Genomic DNA, 21154 nt, shown 5'->3' with positions numbered 1-21154 from the left:
TCATATCTTTACTCTTCTTTTGGCAGGATGAGAACTATCACCTGCTAACAGAAAGACTCAGTAAGATCTACAAGGAGCTGGAGGAGATTAAGAGGATCCAGCTCCAGAGGCGCAGACAAACCAGCATAGATCAGTCTCCCTCTGAACTGCCTCCCAGTGAGTAGACATGCAGCACATGTAGACTTGAGATAATGTTGCACTGAGCTGCACATTAATATGAATGATCATTTAATGTGACTGAATGTGACATTGTGACATTTTATTATAGTTTAGTATCTCTGACCTCATGCTTTAAGATTTAATGACAACATGGTGTGTGATTGTAGATTTGTCTCTGCTGTGTTATTTGTTATAAATGTAATAAAACTGAACTTATAAAACAGTTACAATGAAAAAAGAAAGGAAGAAAGAATATTGGTAGTGATGATCAGGTTTTAATGAATTATTATATTTTTTCACATTTAAAGGTTAATTTATATATTTTACTCTGTTAGTCATACGATATATTTAATTATATATCATAAACTTATTGATATTTTCTATTCTGGAGATCAATTTTGTGTCTTCTTCTCTCCATCCTTTGCTGCATACATTCATGAACCTTGATCAATCTGTGGACCAAACAGAGGTGAGTGCAGAACAGTTCACCCTGATACATTTATGGGTGAGACACATTTGAAGTGATGGACACAGCTTTAATGCAGGTTGAACATCTTTGACATACAGGAAGTCAGAGCAAAGATCTGAGAACTGGACTGATGTGATATTAAATATTAAAAAATTATAGTTTATATACTATTATAGGATGTGGATGGAAATCAAGAGTACATGATCTTGACTGTTTAATAACTTGAAGTTCATTACACTGAAGGTCTTAAATCAGTTTATCAAAAAATTTAAAAAAACAACAACATGATAACACACAAGGCCATTTGAGTTCTACATGAAGCTTTTTGTAGTTTTATAGCAGCAAATATTTATTGTGTACTATTGTTCCGACTGCCCCTCTTACCCTTTATATCTTTACTCTTTTTTGGCAGTTTGATAACCATCACCTGCTAATAGAGATCTCTAACATCCAAATAGAGGTGTCTCACATTGAGAGCACCCTGCTCCAGAGGCTCAGACAGACCAGCACAGATCAGTCTCCCTCTGAACTGCCTCCCAGTGAGTAGACATGCAGCACATGTAGACTTGAGATAATGTTGCACTGAGCTGCACATTAATATGAATGATCATTTAATGTGACTGAATGTGACATTGTGACATTTTATTATAGTTTAGTATCTCTGACCTCATGCTTTAAGATTTAATGACAACATGGTGTGTGATTGTAGATTTGTCTCTGCTGTATTATTTGTTATAAATGTGATAAAACTGAACTTATGAAACAGTTACAATGAAAAGAAACGAGTCAAGAATATTGATGCTTATGACGAGGTATTAATGATTTATTATATTTATTCATATTTACAGGTTAATTTATATATTTTACTCTGTCATGATTTTCATTTCATTATATTTCATCAATTTATTTGATATTTTCTATTCTGGAGATCCATTTTGTGTCTTCTTCTCTCCATCAGGTAAATCTCGTCCGTCACTGGATCCAAACACAAAGTTCAATCAGTCTGTGGACCAAACAGAGGTGAGTGCAGAACAGTTCACCCTGATACATTTATGAGTGAGACACATTTGAAGTGATGGACACAGCTTTAATGCAGGTTGAACATCTTTGACATACAGGAAGTCAGAGCAAAGATCTGAGAACTGGACTGATGTGACATTAAGGACCCATCTTGCGGTCGGCAGATGGCAGACGCGACGCATTTGTGTCTTTTTTTAGTTTAAGACCGATGTAGTTGTTATTTTCTTGCTCTCCACACACTTTGTCTAAATAGCAGATGCACTTTACCAGTCTGTGCACCCATAGGCGTGTTGGTCTCAAAATGAGGTGTGATCAGGTGCGTTGGTGCCACGTTGCTATTTTGAGGCAGAGGAAAGCGATAAAGAAAAAAACGGTCTTTTTCACTGTTATTTTAAGGGCACATTATCAAGATTTTAAAAAGCGCATTTTTTTGTGGGGAGATCAGCACCTTGGAGAGAGCTGCTGTGAACAGTCCTAACAACTGTATGAAGGGTTAACGTGATTTAAACAGTTTTTGAACAATATTTAACACATATTCTTGAGATGACATGGATCAGGTTTACATACATTAAGCAGTTAAAACCCTGCTACTTCCTTATCGTGGTGGAGGGGTTGCGTGTCCCAATGACCCTAGGAGCTCAGTCGTTGGGGGCTTTTATGCCCCTGGTAGGGTCTCCCATGGCAGCAGGTCCGGGGGGAGGGGCCAGACAAAAGGTAGCTCAGAAGACCCTAATGCTGATTAAGGTAGATGGTTTTTTTGTGTCCCTTGCCCGGACGCGGGTCACCGGGGCCCCCCCCTGGAGCCAGACCTGTGGGTGGGGCTCGGGGGCGAGCGCTTGGTGGCCGGGCTTTCGCTCATGGGGCCCAGCCGGGCACAGCCCGAAGATGGGACATGGGACCCCGCTCCCACAGATCCACCACCAGTGGGAGGGGCCAAAGGGGTCGGGAAGGCGGGGACCTTAGCGGCCTGACCCTCGGCTGCAGAAGCTAGCTCTAGGGATGTGGAATGTCACCTCTCTCTGGTGGGGAAGGAGCCTGAGCTGGTGCGCGAGGTTGAGAAGTTCCGGCTAGATATAGTCGGCCTCACCTCGACGCACAGCAAGGGCTCTGGAACCAGTCTCCTCTTGTCCACTCTAGAGTTGCCACTGGTGAGAGGCGCCGGGCAGGGGTGGCAATACTTATTGCCCCCCGGCTTGGTGCCTGTATGTTGGAGTTTACCCCGGTAGACGAGAGGGTAGCCTCCCTCCGCCTTCGGGTGGACGGATCCTGACTGTTGTTTGTGCCTATGGTCCAAGCAGCAGCTCAGAGTATCCACCCTTTTTGGACTCCTTGGAGGGGGTGCTGGAAAACACTCCCCCTGGGGATTCTCTCGTTCTGCTGGGGGACTTCAACGCCCATTTTGGTAGCGACAGTGAGACCTGGAAGGGTGTGATTGGGAGGAACGCCCCCCCCGATCTGAACCCGAGTGGTGTTCTGTTATTGGACTTCTGTGCTCGTCACGGATTGTCCATAACGAACACCATGTTCAAGCATAAGGGTGTCCATATGTGCACTTGGCACCAGGACACCCTAGGCCGCAGTTTGATGATTGACTTGGTAGTTGTGTCGTCAGACTTGCGGCCACATATCTTGGACACTTGGGCGAAGAGAGGGGCGGAGCTGTCAACTGATCACCACCTGGTGGTGAGTTGGCTCCGATGGTGGGGGAGGATGCCGGTCAGGCCTGGCAGACCCAAACATATTGTGAGGGTCTGCTGGGAACGTCTGGCAGAGTCTCCTGTCAGAGAGAGTTTCAACTCTCACCTCCGGGAGAGTTTCGACCACGTACTGGGGGAGGCGGGGGAAATTGAGTCCAAGTGGGCCATGTTCCATGCCTCCATTGTTAAGGCGGTCGACCGGAGCTGTGGACGCAAGATGGTCGGTGCCTGTCGTGGCAGCAATCCCCGAACCCGCTGGTGGACACCGGCGGTGAGGGATGTCGTCAAGCTGAAGAAGGAGTCCTATAGGGCCTTTTTGGCCTGTGGGACTCCTGAGGCAGCAGACAGGTACCGGCAGACCAAGTGGAGTGCAGCTAGGGCGGTCGCTGAGGCAAAAACCTGGACATGGGAGGAGTTCGGTGAGGCCATGGAAAAAGACTTCCAGACGGCTTCGAAGAGGTTCTGGACCACCATCCGGCGTCGCAGGAGGGGGAACCTGTACGCCGTCAACACTGTGTATGGTGGGGACGGTGCGCTGCTGACCTCGACTCGGGACGTTGTGAATCGTGGAAGGAATACTTCGAAGATCTCCTCAATCCCACCGACACGCCTTCCGGTAAGGAAGCAGGGCCGGGGGACTCGGGTGTGGGCTATCCTATCTCTTGGGTGGAGGTCGCTGAGGTGGTTAAAAAGCTCCTCGGTGGGAGGGCCCGGGGCGTGGATGAGATCCGCCCCGAGTTCCTCAAAGCCCTGGATGTTGTGGGGCTGTCATGGTTGACACGACTCTGCAGTGGACATCGGGGGCAGTGCCTCTGGATTGGCAGACTGGGGTGGTGGTCCCTCTTTTTAAGAAGGGGGACCGGAGGATGTGTTCCAACTACAGGGGAATCACACTCCTTAGCCTCCATGGTAAGGTCTCTTCGGGGGTGCTGGAGAGGAGGGTCCATCGGATAGTCAAACCTCGGATCCAGGAGGAGCAGTGTGGTTTTCGTCCAGGCCATGGAACTGTGGACCAGCTCTATACCCTCTGCAGGATCCTTGAGGGTGCATGGGAGTTTGCCCAACCAGTCCACATGTGTTTTGTGGACTTGGAGACAGCATTTGACCGTGTCCCTCGGGGAGTCCTGTGGGGGGTTCTCCGGGAATACCGGGTACCAGACCCCCTGATAAGGGCCGTCCGTTCCCTGCCCGTTCCTGTTCATAATTTTTATGGACAAGATTTCTAGGCGCAGCCAGGGTGTGGAGGGGGTCTGGTTTGGTGACCTCAGGATTGGGTCACTGCTTTTTGCGGATTATGTGGTCCTCTTGGCTTCATCAGACCGTGACCTCCAACTCTCACTGGATCGGTTCGCAGCCGAGTGTGAAGCGGCCAGGATGAGAATTAGCACCTCCAAATCCGAGTCCATGTTCCTCAACCGGAAAAGGGTGGAGTGCACTCTCCGGGTCAGGGATGAGATCCCCGACCTGGGGAGGAGTTCAACTACCTAGGGGTCTTGTTCACGAGTGTGGGAAGGATGGAGCGTGAGATTGTCAGGCGGATCGGTGCGGCGTCTGCAGTAATGCGGACTCTGCACAGATCAGTCGATCTTCGTTCCTACCCTCACCTATGGTCATGAGCTTTGGGTAGTGACCGAAAGGACAAGATCGCGGGTACAAGCGGCCGAAATGAGCTTCCTCCGTAGGGTGGCTGGGCTCTCCCTTAGAGATAGGGTGAGAAGCTCAGTATCTGTGTGGTGCAGCTGTATGCACGATGAACTGACGGGAGGAGACACGAAAATATGCAACACAGAGTGAGTTGTTGGTGTTTTTGTGAAGAATGGGTCTCAGATCTACGTCTGCTTCTGGAGGAAAGACGAGACGCTCTGCTGCCACTTAGTGATTTTATCAACAAGAAAAGCATCTAAACATCTGTGGTTAAAACATCTGTATTCATCTGTTAATGAATGAGGATGATTCTTACAGAGACTCATATCCACAGCTGTTTATACTGTAGGACTGATATGTTGATAATCTGCAGCCTCTGAGATGCTGCACAGAGCACAGTGCTGTTACACACAGCTGATCACTGTTGATTAAATCAGCTAATGACACCAGGCTGCTGCAGTATAACCACACACACCTCTACACTCACCACACTGGTCAGTTATAACTTCCTTTTCAGCAACAGTACCTCATGTTTTATTCTTGAAACACGTTGCTTGATAAATGCACCGTTATAATAGCAATCCGCCAAAGTGACAGCTCTCCTGGCTTTTAACAGGGAATGGGAGATGACACTCTGGTTTACCGCATGCTACACCCAAAACACACCTTTGATTAATTCCAACCCTTTTGGACCATGCGCCTGGTGCATTGACCATTAAAATAGCGAAAGTGGATTTGGACACGTCCATAAGGCATTTTGGCCACGTGCTTCATGCCATGCGCTATAGATCGTTAAAATGGGGCCCATTATGTTTCTAATATATATAGTTTATATGCTATTATAGGATGTGGCTGGAAACCATAGTACATGATCTTGACTGTTTAATAACTTGAAGTTCATCACACTGAAGGTCCTGAATCAGTTTAACAAACAAAAACCCAACATGATAACACACAGGACCTGTTGAGTTCCTGTGTGTTATCATGTTGGGTTTTTATAGCAGCAAATATTTATTTTGTACTATTGGTCCTACTGCCCCTCTTATCCTTTTCTCTCATTTCTTTACCCTTGGCAGGATGAGAACTATCACCTGCCAACAGAAAGGCTCAGTAAGATCCTCAATGAGCTGGAGGAGATAATGAGGACCCTGCACCATAGTCACAGACAAACGAGAACAGATCAGTCTCCCTCTGAACTGCCTCCCAGTGAGTAGACATGCAGCACATGTAGACTTGAGATAATGATGCACTGAGCTGCACATTAATATGAATGATCATTTAATGTGACTGAATGTGACATTGTGACATTTTATTATAGTTTAGTATCTCTGACCTCATGCTTTAAGATTTAATGACAACATGGTGTGTGATTGTAGATTTGTCCCTGCTGTATTATTTGTTATAAATGTAATAAAACTGAACTTATGAAACAGTTACAATGAAAAAAGAAATGAAAATTCATTAAAAGTCATAAGACTTATTTCATTATATTTCATCAATTTATTTGATATTTTCTATTCTGGAGATCCATTTTGTGTCTTCTTCTCTCCATCAGGTAAATCTCATCCATCAATGGATCCAAACACAAAGTTCAATCAGTCTGTGGACCAAACAGAGGTGAGTGCAGAACAGTTCACCCTGATACATTTATGGGTGAGACACATTTGAAGTGATGGACACAGCTTTAATGCAGGTTGAACATGTTTGACATACAGGAAGTCAGAGCAAAGATCTGAGAACTGGACTGATGTGATATTAAACATTAAAAAAATATATAGTTTATATACTATTATGGGATGTGGATGGAAATCTAGAGCACATGATCTTGACTGTTTAATAACTTGAAGTTCATCACACTGAAGGTCCTGAATCAGTTTAACAAAAAATAAAAAAACCCAACATGATAACACACAGGACCTGTTGAGTTCTACATGAAGCTTTTTGTAGTTTTATAGCAGAAAATATTTATTGTGTACTATTTGTCCTACTGCTCCTCTTACCTTTTCCTCTCATATCTTTACTCTTCTTTTGGCAGGATGAGAACTATCACCTGCTAAAAGAAAGACTCAGTAAGATCTACAAGGAGATGAAGGTGATACGTTCGACCCAGCTCCAGAGGCGCAGACCTACCAGAACAGGTCAGTCTCCCTCTGAACTGCCTCCCAGTGAGTAGACATGCAGCACATGTAGACTTGAGATAATGTTGCACTGAGCTGCACATTAATATGAATGATCATTTAATGTGACTGAATGTGACATTGTGACATTTTATTATAGTTTAGTATCTCTGACCTCATGCTTTAAGATTTCAATCAGGAGAGACCAGAGAATGATGTTAAAGAATGTTTACTTTACAGATGATATTAATGATTAGGTATTGTCAAAAGTCTTTGGTGCTTGGACTCTGCAGGGAGAATTTTAATCAAAGGAAGTCAGTCCTGAGCAGCAGCAAGATAGACACCCCCCCCCCCCCCCCCCCCACATTCCCCCATGAGCAAGCACTTGGCGACACTGGCAAGGTAAACTCCTCTTTGTGGGAAGAAAACTCAGGCAGAACCAGGCTCTAGGTGGGCAGCCATCTGCCTCGACTGGTTGAGGTTGAGGGGAGAGAGAAGGACAAGAGAGAGGGGAGAAAGAAAGAAAGAAAGAAAGAAAGAAAGAAAGAGGAGAGAGAGAGTGCAGACAAACTATGTCAATCTGACTCTGCTGGGATTTATCGGGCAGATCAGGTTGAAATGATGCATTGATGCATCTGAAGACTGGGTGGTGATGGGAAGGTGGTGGGTCATGCAAAGCAGCCTCAAGAAAGCACCTGAGCAGAGACAGCTTAAAAAGACAGCTGCAATATGATAGGCTGACAAAGAAGGTGTGTCACCATGCTACAGGTTAGATGTGAACAGCTGACGTCAACTGATGCTCCAGAAACAACAGAAAGGAAATGATGAGCTTTGACAGAGATCAGTATGAGCTGTGAGAAGGATCAGAATAACTAAAGAATGAGAAATAAAACTATGACGTGAGCATACAAAAGATCAAAAGATGGTCTTCCTGTCTGAACTTTCACTAAACTTCATTTAATGACAACATGGTGTGTGATTGTAGATTTGTCTCTGCTGTATTATTTGTTATAAATGTAATAAAACTGAACTTATAAAACAGTTACAATGAAAAAAGAAACCAAGAATGAAATTGATGCTGATGAGGTTTTAATAATTTAATACTTTGTTTCACATTATTGATGTTAATTTATATATTTTACTCTGTCATAAGATTTATTTCATTATATTTCATCAATTTATTTGATATTTCCTATTCTGGAGATCCATTTTGTGCCTTCTTCTCTCCATCAGGTTACTATCCTCAATACCTGTTTCCATACACACCATCCATTTTTCAACCTGCAGGCCAAACAGAGGTGAGTGCAGAACAGTTCACCCTGATACATTTATGAGTGAGACACATTTGAAGTGATGGACACAGCTTTAATGCAGGTTGAACATGTTTGACATACAGGAAGTGAGAGCAAAGACCTGAGAACTGGACTGATGTGAGTCAGTCTGCTGGTCTCAGTGAGGACTCTAGCAGCAGCGTTTCTAAACTGCAGCTTTATGATCAACATTTTAGAGACAGTTACGAGTGTCAGAAACTTTTTGCCACCTTTCTTTTCTTTTCCTGTTCTCTAGAAAACACATAAACATATTGTTGTCATAGTAATGAACAGCTGAGCCTGTGCTTGATGCTGCAGTGCTGTTGTTGGACTGAATGCAGCCTGACACACATTATATTTCTCTCACACCATCATTACACTTCCATCTATTATGTTCAGGAGTTAAATACTGTGTAGACTTTGAGTGTTTAATCACTTCATAGCACACATTTACAAGGTTTTGTTTTACTTTTCTAATATTCAGGTCTATCCATTTACAAGATCACTGTCAGCTTCAGCCAGGTAATTATACCATTAAATTACAAAATATTATTTTACCTGCTTAATCATGAATGAGCTCTCATTATAAACACTAACTTATTTGTAATACTTGAATTAAATGATAAATTGTGTAGCATGCAGTGGAGGACATCGACTAACATTTACTGTACTGAACTTAAGTTCAGGTTTGAGGTACTTTACTTTACTTGAGTATTTTCATTTGATGCTACTTTCATCATTTAATCATCTCAGCAGCCCTCACATTTATCTGCTGACCCTTTGGAGGGGCCCCACCCCTAGGTTGGGAACCACTGGACTAAACTAGCTAACTGTATATAAAGTAGTGCCACTGGTAGTGTTACCGGCCTCAGGCCTAGGGGTACCTGGGCCAGTCGCTATTTTGCTGCACAGCAAGATATGTACTGTGGAGCAGTAAGAAACGACACAGTTAGTGGTGTGTTACTATCATGAGCGCCACTTTATTCTGTCTCCTCAACATGACGTACATTTCATCTCACACTCAATAAACCTATTAATGTATTGATAAGCCGTAATATCAGGCAGCTGCATTAGTCTGATTCTAAATGCATGTTACTACCAATACATAAATGGTAAGACAACAGTGAAAGCACATGCTGTGGCTACATTAATGAATACATAAAAATAAAACTCACTTGAAATAACTACATTGAAATAATCAACAACATTACATCCCCATAGCAACATGCTTATATACATGTAATTTATCACTCCCTAACACAAATATACCAATGTACATGAACCTCATCATACTTCAGGTGCAGTCCATAAAAACTTAAAACATACACTGTCAGACATGAAAACAATAGCTAGTACGCTAGCTTGCTACATCACATAATACATAACTGTTTAAACACCGTACTTGAGCATTTTTTAAGATGCACCCGCGTAATTAAATGATTACGATTTGATAATGATCTGTTTATAGTTGTATTTCATATATTTTTTACATACCTGTGGAGCAGTAAGAAACGACACAGTTAGTGGTGTGTTACTATCATGAGCGCCACTTTATTCTGTCTCCTACGGGAGCAGCATGGGCTCAAGTTAGAGGTTTCTTACTGAACATGGTATCACAGTGCCACCTATGGTCACAAAATGGAATAACAACCAGATTTTGAAAAGTTAACAAGTTTGAAAGTTTTAGAAAGTAACTAATAACTATTTTTAAATAAATGAAATTACATAAATGAAAAAAAAATGAGGGGGGCGTTAGTTTCACCTAACTTCTAAGAGTTTTCCACACCCTCTACACTCTCCCCTACTTTTTACAGATGTCTCCTGACATCTAGAGCTGCAATGACAAGTTAACTCACATTTACAAATATAACTCCAGAGAAATCATTACTGCCTAGTTTGTGCAGTACTTTGGCTATCATACATGATGTCACAGTCCTCAGTCTAGTAAGTCCAGACTACTGGCCTCGGCACAAAGTTGACATCTGGGAAGACAAGACTGGGCATCCCAGTGCCATAAGGCACACACTGGAACACAGAGTTGACTCCAGGAAACAATGGCTGATATGAGGGTTGGCCTAAACTGGTATAAGTGAACATTCCCCTGGGTCGTGGCACCCGTGAGGATTTCCTTACAGTTTGCTCAATGAGTGGCTCCAGATCAGGCTCCTCTGTTTCTGCTTGTTCATTTTGAACATCATCATTGACTTCCTGAGGTACTTCTCCTTCCCTCACACTGTGGAAATCGGATTGTGTTTGTGTCTGTTCTGCCATGTGAGCTGCGTCTTGCTCAGTAATTGATTCTTTGTCAGGTGACATATTTCTCACTGGTCGGAACTCATGAGCAGAGGGATTTAGCTGGAGCTGTGGCTTTGAATGAGTAGTCTGAGATCTGATGGGAGTCATCCTATACACAGGTATGGGCCGGGAGTTATATGAGTCCTCTTCTTCATCTGACTCACATGAGTCCTGCCCTGACACACCACTGTTGTCAGTTCTCCGTTTTGTTTGTGCCTTTTTCACAGGTCTCCATCCAGTCTCTTCTAAAGGTAAGGCATTCACTGGTAGCAAGAGATTTCGGTGGAGCACACGGATGGCTTTGTTTCCCACCTGAGCTTGCACTTTGTACACAGGCCCTTCGCCTACTCTCTCAATAACTCGGTGGACTTTCTCCTCCCAGTAGGCACGGAGTTTACCGGGGCCGCCTCTTTCAGAGAGGTTCCTCACAAGCACTCTGTCACCTGGTTGGAGTGTGGCCCCTTTCACGCCCTTGTCATACTGCTTTTTTCCCTTTGCTGACGATTTTTTACTATTTTCGGAGGCAATTTTATAGGCTTCCCGCATCCTACTTGCCCATTTTTGTGCAAATATTTGTCTGTCTGGTGTTCCTTGGTCAGGTTTGAGGTCAAAGAGTAAGTCGATTGGCAAACGTGGGGCTCTTCCATATAAGAGGAAAAATGGTGAGTATCCCGTAGCTTCATGTGTGGTGCAGTTATATGCATGCACAATGTGAGGCAAATGGTCTTTCCAATCAGATTTTTTCTCTTCTTGCAATGTCCGCAGCATCTGGAGCAGTGTTCTATTTAATCTCTCAACAGGATTTCCCTGTGGATGGTAGGGCGTAGTTCGAGAGTGAGATATGCCAGCCAACTGTTGGAGTCTCTGAAACAATGCATTCTCAAATTCCCGTCCCTGATCATGGTGTAATTTTTCAGGGTACCCGAATCTGGGGATGAAATCCTGGAAAATTTTCTCTGCTGCTGTCTTCCCAGACTTATTCTTGGTAGGATATGCTTGGGCAAAGCGGGTAAAGTGGTCTACCAGAACAAGTATATATTCATAGCCTCCTTTGCTTTGCTCAAGGTGGAGGTAATCCACAGAGACAAACTCAAATGGGGCGCTGGAAGTTATGGAGCCCATGGGTGCCTTGTTTGGGACACAAGGTCGCTTCTGCTTAATACAAGCACACCTTCTGATAACATAATCTTCTATTTCCTTCTGCATGAATGGCCAAAAGAACCTTTCTCTTGCCAATCGAGTCACTTTGTCAGCCCCAATGTGTCCCATGTGATTGTGCAAGTTCTCCATCACCATTTGTTTTAGTGCCGCTGGGAGAACTAGCTGTTTCCTCTGACTAGCACATCTGTACAGAATTCCCTTTTCCAGTTTCAGTTTGTTCCACTCATGTACTAGCCTCCTTGTTTCATGTGACATTTGTCTTTTATCATTGTCATTTGGAATCCATCCATTGTTTTTCAGTTTTATTACCTCACTAATTGGAGAGTCATTTTTTTGTGCTGTTCGGATGTCCTCTGGGGTGAAAACAGGTGTAGCGATAGGTAGTGAGTCAACTGATGATGTGGTGAGGGCTAGTGCAGCAGCCCAAGGCACCTCCTCTTTTTCCTCCACTTTGTCTCCTTGCCAGATAGCTGCCACTACCTCTGTGGGTACTGCTTCTGTGTATTCACTGATGCGCTCCTGGAGACTGACAGGATAACGCGACAGTGTGTCAGCATCGGCATTCATTTTCCCTGGTCTGTACTTTATGTCAAAATGAAAGTCTGCTAACTCGCCTACCCAGCGGTGACCTACAGCATTGAGTTTTGCTGTACTGAGTACATACGTCAGTGGATTATTGTCGGTATATACTGTAAAAGTGGGAGCATAGTACAGATAATCTCTGAATTTATCACAAATTGCCCATTTCAGAGCAAGAAACTCCAACTTTCCTGAGTGCAAATGATAGTTTTTTTCCGCTGGAGTGAGTGCTCTGGATCCATATCCTATGACACGTAGTTTGCCCCTCTGCTGTTGGTACAGTATAGCCCCTAACCCTTCATTTGAGGCATCTGTGTGCAGGATAAATGGCAACTCACAGTCAGGATAGCCTAATATGGGGGAGCTGGTTAGCATATCCACAAACCTGGAAACAATGGTACTGTGCTCAGGATTCCACTGAATAGGTGTTTTAGATGACAGCTGACCACTATTTAGACTTTGGGACCTGCTCTTAGATTTGGACAGTACTGTCTGTTTAGATCCCCTCTGACCCTGTACCAGCTCAAAAAGAGGCCTGGCCAGTCTGGCAAAGTCCTGGATGTAAGAGCGATAATAGCTTAGGAAACCTAATAAAGCTCTAACTTCCCCCACTGTTTTGGGCTCCCTCTCTTCCAACTGTGCAACTGCCTCCAAGTCCTTGGGGTCTATTTGGACTCCTTCACTTGACACAATCCGGCCTATGTACCTCACCTGCTGTTTAAAAAGTTCACATTTATTTGGCCGCAGCTTGATCCCATGCTCTCTCATTCGACCAAACACTTGGCGTAGTGCTTGTACATGACCATCAAAAGTTGTTGAATAACACAGCACATCATCTAGGTAGGGGGAGCAACACTCGTCTCTCAGGCCTTCAAGAACTCCCTCCATGCATCTTTGAAATGCTGCAGGGGCATTGGTAAGACCGAATGGAAGGCGTACCCATTCGTATAACCCCCACGGAGTGTTGAATGCTGTGACGTGTTGTGAACTTTCGTCCACAAAGCCCTGGTGATAAGCACTCCCTTGGTCAAGTATTGAAAACCAGGTGTAGCCTCCCAGGTTATCCAGCAGGTGTTGGATACGTGGCAAGGGGTGCCGGTCAGGTATGGTTTTCCGGTTGAGCTCTCTGAAGTCGACACACAACCGCAGGCTGCCATCCTTTTTCCGCACGCAGACCACAGGTGACGAATATGGTGATGTGGACTTCCTTATCCACCCTTGATTAAGCAGATTCTGCACATACTCTTTTACTTCTCTATATAAAGGCTTTGGGATGGCATTGTAACATTTCTGTACAGGTACTTCATCTTTCAGATTGATTTTTAGTTTGAGGTCTTGTATGCAGCCGATGTCACCTTCTTCTTTAGCAAAAATGTCTGACTCTTCATACAGCATCTTTTTTACTGTCTCCTGCTCCTTTTCCCCTAAATGTGACAAGTCCACGGGTGGATACCATCTGTCATGTGTTGGAAGATGTTGGTTGTCGGTTACCTGTTGACTTTGGGCTTCAGTGCTTATCTGTGCAGAACAGGTTTCAACCCTTGTGGGCTGTTTTACAGGTAGGTCCTTTTGCAGGGGGCAAGTGACAGGTTTCACTTCAGCCACTTCCTCAAGGGTGCCCAGTATAGTTCTCCCTGAGAGGAAAATCTCATGTTTGGTCACATTCTGGATGGGGATCTTAACAACTTTAGATGAACCCTTGGGGACATTCACAAGAGCAGGGAACAGCTCTAAACCATCTGGACAGTTATTGTTTACTGCTGGCTCATACAATCTTGTCCCCCCTTCTGGCCAGGCTCTAACTCTGCATCTCACCTCACCTACTTGACCAGCAGGGATGGTGAGCCCTTTCTTCCCCACCCGGACCTCATACTGTGGAGCTGCTTCTTCTTCATCTGAGACTGTTGCGCTGAGAATAGACACTATGGCTTTGGCTGTATTCTCACTAACATTTAAAGCTTCCTTTAACAGTATGCTGATATCCATGCCATCTGTCTGTTCACTCCCCTTAATTATCTCTACGATAACATTTGATCCCAGCAGTGGAAAACTGACACAGCTTTGACCTACTAACATGGGAACCTGTACTGCTACACTTCTATGGTTCACACTTACTACCTCTAAGGTTACATCGATCCAGCCATCAAATGGCACATCAGTACCATTAGCTGCAGCAACTGCTAAGGGGTGGTCAGTAAGCAATGTCTCAAGGGGTTGGATTCTGACATTGGGTAGCTCCTTTTCTACCCAGTCCCTCCCCACTACTGTTACTTGGGCTCCAGAATCAAAAAGCATCTGTATGGAAACTCCATTGACTTCACAGGGAATCATACATCTTTTGCCAATGAGCTGTGCGACACGTTTTTTTCTTGACTTGTATTGAGCATTCACAGTCACAGGTTTCTCTGTTTGAACAGCGTTGGCTTCCACTGGGGGCGTCGCAGCTATCTCAGTCACTGGCTGCCCCTCTCCAATGACTGTACTCCGTTTCCCGACCATTGTCTCTTTAGACAGCCAATGGCTCGATGTCCCGTCTGGCCGCAGCGGAAGCAGTGAGAGCATGTCATATTCCCCTGCTGCACACATTGAGGACACCGACCTTTGGTACCAGTCTGGGTACTTATCTGAGGCTGTCGGAGATCTTGGGATGCCTCGCTGTCTGCTTTGGCGGCTAGTTTACTCAAGTGTTTTGTCAATGTAGACACTTGCGCAGTCAGTTCCATGATAGCAGCCTGATTAGCCTGTATGTCACGGTTAACTTCAGTCAGTTTTGCCCGGTCAACTGGTTGGTCATCACCTTGTTGAGCTGAGTTGACCACAATTGATTTGGATTTAGTCACAGTACCCAGGCGCTTGAGTCTGTCTGCATCGTCATTAGCTGACTTAGTGATTTGCTCCAACAAAAAATCATCAGTCACCTGTAAATCTCTGAGGTAAGGTTTGATGTCACTCCTTATGTAGCTATTTTTCTCATTTAAACCTTGGTAGAGTGTATGGAGGAAAGTACCCTGTACCAGCCTTTTGTCATAACTGAATTCAGCATCACTTTGCTGTGAGGCTGATACAACACGCTGCTTGAGACCCATGATCCTATACATGAATTGCTGTGGGGTCTCTTTGTCCTGTTGTTTAGCATTACTTAACTCATGAAAGAGTTCTGTGCTACTTTTCTCTCTAATGTGGGACTTGAGAAACCGCTTTAACTCATCTACTGTGAGGTCATCTTTGTTGGTTAGCATTTCTCGAAAATTACCTGGTCTGGTTACCTTTATCACTGTTCTAATAACCTCAGACTCACTGAACCCTTCCTTCAGACCCTCTTCTATTTGTTTGCAAATACTGTTGTAAGAGATTTCAGACCCAGAATCTGATAGTTGACCACCATGGATCTTAAACTCTCTACGAGCTAACAAGCTTGCAACATCCGTAAGTCTTACCACCTGATCAGAAACAAACGAGGATGGGCTGGCTCTAACACCCTTCACAGAGTCTCTGGCTGTGGTAAAGTACTTGGCTGGGATGGCTGCTTCTAGAGTTGACTGTCCCTCGTCAACATCTCTGCTGTTGGTCAGTGTTTTGGTAAGGGTGGGTGGAGATAAATCATGCTGGGGATCAGCATCCCCTTCATCTACCAGCACGGTGTAAGCAGTGTGCGTAGTCGTTAACAAGTCCTCCACCATGTCAAGAAGAAGCATCAGACAAGACATGCCTTCATCTTCCAAGTCCTTGAGCTTCTCACTCCTTATGAAGTCAACAACCACATCAAACAGTTCGGGTTCAGTCAGTGTGGATGTATCGATTGTCTTGCCTTCTGGTTCCTTGCCGATTTCATGTGCCACAGTCTGTAGTTGACTCAAACTCAATTCTGGTAGTTTCTTTTGCAGTTTCCAGATCAGCAGCCGACGATCTGAAGTAGCCATGACGACCGAGTCTCCTGAAACCTTGACTCTCTGGATGACACTACGGAGAGTAGCCTTCCCTGAAGCCGGGGAAACAAGATCTCACAATCGCAGGTCTGGCGTCCTCAGCTGGCTGCGTAAATCCCGGAACGAGCCCCCAAATGTTACCGGCCTCAGGCCTAGGGGTACCTGGGCCAGTCGCTATTTTGCTGCACAGCAAGATATGTACTGTGGAGCAGTAAGAAACGACACAGTTAGTGGTGTGTTACTATCATGAGCGCCACTTTATTCTGTCTCCTCAACATGACGTACATTTCATCTCACACTCAATAAACCTATTAATGTATTGATAAGCCGTAATATCAGGCAGCTGCATTAGTCTGATTCTAAATGCATGTTACTACCAATACATAAATGGTAAGACAACAGTGAAAGCACATGCTGTGGCTACATTAATGAATACATAAAAATAAAACTCACTTGAAATAACTACATTGAAATAATCAACAACATTACATCCCCATAGCAACATGCTTATATACATGTAATTTATCACTCCCTAACACAAATATACCAATGTACATGAACCTCATCATACTTCAGGTGCAGTCCATAAAAACTTAAAACATACACTGTCAGACATGAAAACAATAGCTAGTACGCTAGCTTGCTACATCACATAATACATAACTGTTTAAACACCGTACTTGAGCATTTTTTAAGATGCACCCGCGTAATTAAATGATTACGATTTGATAATGATCTGTTTATAGTTGTATTTCATATATTTTTTACATACCTGTGGAGCAGTAAGAAACGACACAGTTAGTGGTGTGTTACTATCATGAGCGCCACTTTATTCTGTCTCCTACGGGAGCAGCATGGGCTCAAGTTAGAGGTTTCTTACTGAACATGGTATCACAGTGCCACCTATGGTCACAAAATGGAATAACAACCAGATTTTGAAAAGTTAACAAGTTTGAAAGTTTTAGAAAGTAACTAATAACTATTTTTAAATAAATGAAATTACATAAATGAAAAAAAAATGAGGGGGGCGTTAGTTTCACCTAACTTCTAAGAGTTTTCCACACCCTCTACAGTAGCATAGATCATTGTATATACAATGAAGTGTTGCAGTGTTGTGGAGAGCAAAACTTCTTCTATTAAACATTTGTTATGTTGCACATCTAGTTTTCCACTTCCTGGGCAGCACTCCAACATACGAAATCAATCTGCATCAGTAGATACCACATATGGTAAGTATCCCTAAATGTGCTGATAGCCACTTGATGGAAAGTAACTAAACACATTCACTTAGATACTGTGCTTAATGTCATTATATCTCATCAATTTATTTGATATTTTCTATTTATTATTCTGGAGATCCATTTTGTGTCTTCTTCTCTCCATCAGGACCTAGTTGCAGCACAAACACACCACAGGTATGGTATCGTTGATAATGAGCTTTATTGAAGATCAATTGTAGGTGTCATGGTGAACAGGAGAATAGCATCAAGGTTCAGTTCATTAGGCAGAAGATCAGGACCAGATACACCCATGAAGACAAAGCAGGACTGATGGAAACTCACACTGCAAAACCAAAGCACAGGAATGCCAGGCAGCCACAGGGACAGGCAGACAGAAATCAGTTTCAGAGGCTGAACTCGTAGTCGGGGACAGAAGGCTGAGGGCAGAGACGAGGGAGGATGGTCAGGACTGAGCAGAGTCAGAACCTGGAAGTCAAACTGATGTTGAGCGCTGGAGAGTCTTGCATGGGAACAAAGAACAATCTGGCAGTGTGAGTGGACAGGAGAAGCAGATAATGTGGCTTGATTACTGATGAGGTGCATCTGAGTGTCCAGGTGAACAGAGGTGGGCTGACTGGCAGAGTGGAGCAGAGTAGGGGTGAATGGAAATTTAGCAGAGTGGCAGATAATAGGATGAGCACAACGGTGACAGAATCAAAAAATACATATACAGAGCAATTGTCCTTTTCTAAAGTTATTACTGATACAAACAGTAACAAATGATATTTAAAAGGAGGAAAGGAGAGAGGTCAGAAAACTATGTATGACCATCCACTTAATAACCACGTCCCCTCCTCCCCTGTTCCTCCCTAACAGTGCACAGAGTTACTTGTTACTAGGAAGCAACAACAATACCCATCTTTTAATAAATGTTTAAATATTATATCAATTAAAATGTCCACATACATTTGAACTAATTAAATGTTTACATTAATGCAAATATGAACTAAAAATACACCAACTATTCCTTTTTAATATCTTATTAATATTTTTTAAATCTGCTGTTTTATGTATGAACTTAAATTATATTACATACTAATAAATCCAACACAAATAAATTGCATTTAGACTCCTAAACTAGAGCACATGATCTTGACTTTTTAATAACTTGAAGTTCATCACACTGAAGGTCCTGAATCATTTTAACAACAATTAAAAACAACAACATGATAACACAGGACCTGTTGAGTTCTACATGAAGCTTTATGTAGTTTTATAGCAGCAAATATTTATTGTTTACTATTTGTCCTACTCTCTTACGTTTTCCTCTCATATCCTTACTATTCCTTTGGCAGGATGAGAACTATCACCTACAAACAGAAAGACTCAGTAAGATCCACAATGAGCTGGAGGAGATTAAGAGGACCCAGCTCCAGGGGCTCAGACTAACCAGCACAGGTCAGTCTCCCTCTGAACTGCCTCCCAGTGAGTAGACATGCAGCACATGTAGACTTGAGATAATGTTGCACTGAGCTGCACATTAATATGAATGATCATTTAATGTGACTGAATGTGACATTGTGACATTTTATTATAGTTTAGTATCTCTGACCTCATGCTTTAAGATTTAATGACAACATGGTGTGTGATTGTAGATTTGTCCCTGCTGTATTATTTGTAATAAATGTGATAAAACTGAACTTATGAAACAGTTACAATGAAAAAAGAAATGAAGAATGAAATTGATGCTGATGAGGTTTTAATAATTTAATACTTTGTTTCACATTATTGATGTTATTTTATATAGTTTACTCTGTCATATGATTAATTTCATTATATTTCATCAATTTATTTGATATTTCCTATTCTGGAGATCCATTTTGTGCCTTCTTCTCTCCATCAGGTTACTATCCTCAATACCTGTTTCCATACACACCATCCATTTTTCAACCTGCAGGCCAAACAGAGGTGAGTGCAGAACAGTTCACCCTGATACATTTATGAGTGAGACACATTTGAAGTGATGGACACAGCTTTAATGCAGGTTGAACATGTTTGACATACAGGAAGTGAGAGCAAAGACCTGAGAACTGGACTGATGTGAGTCAGTCTGCTGGTCTCAGTGAGGACTCTAGCAGCAGCGTTTCTAAACTGCAGCTTTATGATCAACATTTTAGAGACAGTTACGAGTGTCAGAAACTTTTTGCCACCTTTCTTTTCTTTTCCTGTTCTCTAGAAAACACATAAACATATTGTTGTCATAGTAATGAACAGCTGAGCCTGTGCTTGATGCTGCAGTGCTGTTGTTGGACTGAATGCAGCCTGACACACATTATATTTCTCTCACACCATCATTACACTTCCATCTGTTATGTTCAGGAGTTAAATACTGTATGGCCTTTGAGTGTTTGATCACTTCATAGCACACATTTACAAGTTATTTCTTTACTTTTCTAATATTCAGGTCAACCCTGATGTTCCAAAGAGAATACAAAGCAAGAGGATACCATCAGCTGCAGGAGCTTCAGTCAGGTAATTATACCATGAAATGACAAAATATAATCTTCCCTTCTTTAATTGTGAATGAGCTCTCATTATAAACACTAACTTATTTGTAATACTTGAATTAAATGATAAATTGTGTAGCATGCAGTGGAGGACATCGACTAACATTTACTGTACTGAACTTAAGTTCAGGTTTGAGGTACTTTACTTTACTTGAGTATTTTCATTTGATGCTACTTTCATCATTTAATCATCTCACCAGCCCTCACATTTATCTGCTGACCCTTTGGAGGGGCCCCACCCCTAGGTTGGGAACCACTGGACTAAACTAGCTAACTGTATATAAAGTAGTGCCACTGGTAGCATAGATCATTGTATATACAATGAAGTGTTGCAGTGTTGTGGAGAGCAAAACTTCTTCTATTAAACATTTGTTATGTTGCACATCTAGTTTTCCACTTCCTGGGCAGCACTCCAACATACGAAAGCAATCTGCATCAGTAGATACCACATATGGTAAGTATCCCTAAATGTGCTGATAGCCACTTGATGGAAAGTAACTAAATACATTCACTTAGATACTGTGCTTAATGTCATTATATCTCATCAACTTATTTGATATTTTCTATTTATTATTCTGGAGATCCATTTTGTGTCTTCTTCTCTCCATCAGGACCTAGTTGCAGCACAAACACACCACAGGTATGGTATCGCTGATAATGAGCTTTATTGAAGATCAATTGTAGGTGTGGTGGTGAACTGGAGAATAGCATCAAGGTTCAGTTCATTAGGCAGAAGATCAGGACCAGATACACCCATGAAGACAAAGCAGGACTGATGGAAACTCACACTGCAAAACCAAAGCACAGGAATGCCAGGCAGCCACAGGGACAGGCAGACAGAAATCAGTTTCAGAGGCTGAACTCGTAGTCGGGGACAGAAGGCTGAGGGCAGAGACGAGGGAGGATGGTCAGGACTGAGCAGAGTCAGAACCTGGAAGTCAAACTGATGTTGAGCGCTGGAGAGTCTTGCATGGGAACAAAGAACAATCT

The 21154-nt window shown here is 43.2% G+C and overlaps 1 long non-coding RNA gene across 1 annotated transcript in view; it reads left to right on the top strand.

Annotated features, from left to right (window-relative positions):
• Positions 1-20806, top strand: part of LOC128371592 (uncharacterized) — an 82687-nt gene extending 61881 nt beyond the window's left edge. The window contains exons 3-6 of the long non-coding RNA XR_008322813.1: positions 1587-1648; positions 20062-20129; positions 20554-20618; positions 20776-20806. This is a non-coding gene — a long non-coding RNA (uncharacterized LOC128371592). The remainder of the gene's footprint in view (positions 1-1586; positions 1649-20061; positions 20130-20553; positions 20619-20775) is intronic.
• The last annotated feature ends 348 nt before the right edge of the window (positions 20807-21154 follow it).

This window comes from Scomber japonicus, chromosome 2 (genome assembly GCF_027409825.1).
Source record: "Scomber japonicus isolate fScoJap1 chromosome 2, fScoJap1.pri, whole genome shotgun sequence".
Taxonomy (NCBI): Eukaryota; Metazoa; Chordata; class Actinopteri; order Scombriformes; family Scombridae; genus Scomber; species Scomber japonicus.
Note: the sequence above shows the minus strand (reverse complement) of the source record. Positions and strands in the feature narration are given on the sequence as shown.